The sequence below is a fragment of the Vicia villosa genome, linkage group LG3, assembly GCF_029867415.1.
Source record: "Vicia villosa cultivar HV-30 ecotype Madison, WI linkage group LG3, Vvil1.0, whole genome shotgun sequence".
Taxonomy (NCBI): Eukaryota; Viridiplantae; Streptophyta; class Magnoliopsida; order Fabales; family Fabaceae; genus Vicia; species Vicia villosa.
In genome coordinates, this window is record NC_081182.1 from 40,621,051 (window position 1) to 40,624,845 (window position 3,795).

The following is a 3,795-nucleotide window of genomic DNA, read 5'->3' on the forward strand; positions in this document are numbered from 1 at the left end:
CATACTACAAAAGTCCAGTTTCCAACCCTCGTGTTGTGACAGGTGTATTTCCCGACCCACGAGTCGTGAGTTCCTAAACATATCGTTTTCTTTCTGACCCTCGAGTCGCGAGCATGATCTTCATACATCTACAGGATACCGTCAAGGATTTTATACGGATAAACTTGCTAGCGCTATAGCAAGTGAATCTTTTTCATACAGGTAAGTTTGCTAGAACTATAGCAAATGATTCCTCTTATGCATGTACGCTTGTCAGAACCATGGCAGGTAACTCCTTTGGTGCAGGTAAGTTTGCTAGAACTATAGTAAATAATTCCTATTGACGCAGGTAAACTTGTCCGAGCCAGGGCAAGTGACTCCTATTGGTGCAGGTGAAATTTGTCCGAACCAGGGCAAATGATCCAAATGGTGTAGGTGAAATTTGTCCGAACCAGGGCAAATGATCCAAATGGTGCAGGTGAAATTTGTCCGAACCAGGGCAAATGATCCAAATGGTGTAGGTGAACTTGTCCGAACAAGGGCAAATGACCCAAATGGTGCAGGTGAAATTTGTCTGAACCAGGGCAAATGATCCAAATGGTGCAGGTGAAATTTGTCCGAACCAGGGCAAATGATCCAAATGGTGTAGGTGAAATTTGTCCGAACAAGGGCAAATGATCCAAATGGTGTAGGTGAAATTTGTCCGAACAAGGGCAGATGATCCAAATGGTGCAGGTGAGCTTGTCAGAGCTATGACAAGTAATCCTATTGGTGCAGGTGAGCTTGCTAGAGCTATAGCAAGTAATCCTTTTGGGGTTCACAAAACTACGGAAACTTACTAGAACTATAGTAAGTAGGGTTCACAAACTTCGAGTCGTCGCTATTAATAGTTACGTTTACCGATCACGTTAGTCCCTCGGCAGTGATCAAAGGATTTTACAAAGGATTTCTTCAATGGGGTTTATCACGTTAGTCCCTCGGCAGTGATCTACTTCGAAAAAAAAAACAAAGGGGTTTTACAAAGGGCTTTACAACAAGATTTTCAAAGGGTTTCTCCATTGGGTTTATCACGTTAGTCCCTCGGCAGTGATCTTCTCCAAAACGTCATCAAAATTTCAAACAAGGTTTTGTTTTTCTTTTTCAAACTTACTAACATACTTCAACTAATAGTCATGCATCATTCAACTAACATATCTCATTCATACATAATGCATATACATACATCGCTCTCATTTATTTTGAGGAGCTTACTGCATCATACATCGCATGCATCATACCATTGCATAAAATTCGGGTTGCCTCTTTAGGCTATACTACAATCAAAGCATCTGGTTCCTTCCAGAAAGTACATGCTTCACAAGGAGAAGGGTATTCACCTTGGGTGGCATCTGTAAGCCCATCCCCCACAGAACTTCTTCCCGACAAAAGCAAATTTCAGGGCATTTTCAGTGTTCAATCATCTTCTACCTTTAAGATCATGATAGGCAGACGTGCCTATCCAACTCTTCAGGTTTAAGAAGATTGAACAGGGGCAGCTGTCATACCCCAAAATTTGCCCGATCAGACCTACGTCTCTTAACACATCAAGAATCAAAATTAAGAGCCATATGGTTTGACATTTTTATTGTCAAACTCGCTCTCTTATAAATCAGGTTGAGTTAAAATGGGGTGCAATCAACAGGTGTTTTGGAATCCAAACCTTGGGCCCAATTATTACAAGGATCTTATTTTTTTCTGGGATTATAGTTCTTTTACTAACATTTGTTTTTATTAATTTTATTATTACTAATTATTAGTATTAATATTATTAATTTTACTAATTAACTATTGTTAATATTATTAATAGAATTGTCATTAGGGATTAATTGTGTTATTATTAGGATTAGTATTAATATTAGTTTTATTAGGATTTATTTTTTAGTCTTTTTATAATTATTAGTTTAATTGGGTATTAGGCCCATGAGGAATAAAAAAAAAAACCTAATCTAAACATTATAAATAGGGTGTTTTTTTGTCAATTAGGGGAGGCGACCTTTTTCTAACCTAGTTTTTCGAACCCTTCTCACAAACCTTGCTCTCACTAACAATTCACCTTCACGTACAGTCACTAACCCTTATCTTTGTCTTAGTCAACGTAACAAAAAGCCAAAAAAAATAACTCATACACACATAGTCCTCATGCCAAACATCTTCCCTGCAAATTTTGTTACCACACAACCATTACAATATCCACACAAGATTTTTCAACAAAATCCCACTTTCAAGTGATATATTTTGCATAACTATTAACTCACATAGGCCAATCTCCATCTACCAGACATTTGTACATACACACTAACAGGCCAATCTCTAACCTCTCACTAGCAGTAACTATATAATTACTAATTTTTTCTTCTTTGTTCATGACAACATTGCCAATAGTCCATCTCCTATAAGACAAAATCAAAACAAAGGAAAAGAAATAAGAATTGAATTGACATTGCTGTGTTATATTGTTTGGTTGTTCTCAGTGTTGCTTGCAGGTTTCGATTAAGAGAAGAAAGTCGAAGGAGATCCGCGGCCAATTTCTATCCAAAGCATCACTCTCGGACCACAACTTGAAAACCTGTAAAGAAAGAACGCAACAACAATCACAGCAAGAAGAAAACGAAAACAAAAGCGTCACGATTCAACCACCCACGGCCAACCGTTGCCGGAATTGATGAACGTGCAACCGCGGCCGTCATACCAAGCCGCACCACTACCACGCGGATCCCGCTTCGGAATCGCACACGCAACCACCGAACAACATCACCGCTGAGTCCACACCGCCACGGACAAAACGCTAACAACGCAGCCCCAACACCGTCGTTCCAACTCCGATCAGCTCCACACGGATCCAGCCACGCCCTCACGAGCCCTCATCTCCGAACAGCGCCGCTCCACGAAGCATCATCGGCCGCCATCGGATCTCACGTCACAGGTAAGTCGTTATGTTCTCACTCTGTTTTTTTTACGTGTCGCTGCCATGATTTTGCTTTAGGTTGAACACATAGGTGATGTTTAGGATTGATCAACAAGAGAAAACACCAGGAACTTTATGAGAAGAAAGTGAAGCTGATGGTGTGTAGTTCTAAAGAAAATAATGAGGAAGATAAAGTCATTCACGTGTGTGGCTTACCATTTACTTTTGTTTTTATTTTTGCATTTAATTTATCACTTGATTTGTTAATTGTTATTGGGATTAAAAAAAGAAAAGGAAAAAGAGAGAGACAAAGCTCTTCCGTCAGCATATGGGGCGCCGCCCTCACTACTACTTTGGTGTTTTTTTTATTTTTCTATTCTAATGGTGTTGGAGTATTTGGGATTAGGGCTTCATGTGTAGTTGGGTTGGGCTTATCATCCATCCACCACTAAAAAAAACTCTCACAAAACTTAATGGGCTCAGCCTTTGCTATTAACACACCCAAGAATTATTACCTTTTAACAAAATACACCCCCTTTTGTAAATTAAAAAAAACTTATTTAAATTAATTTTGATAAAGATTAATTGTTTAATTGTTTTGCTCTTTTTGATAATTTAATTTAATTTTCTCCTCGAACCGACTAAACCCATTAGTCGCACTAGACGAGAAATATTTTTTTTTATTAATTTATTAACTCTAAATCAATTCTCTCCTCGACCCGACTAAAGCTATTAGTCGCTTTAGACGAGAGATAAAAAATACATAAATTTAAAACACACTTAATTTGCTGCCCGCGACGATCAATCTATCGATCTGAGTAACCAGCAATGCCTATTAATCTGTTAGCTATACTGATCAAATCTATTGATCA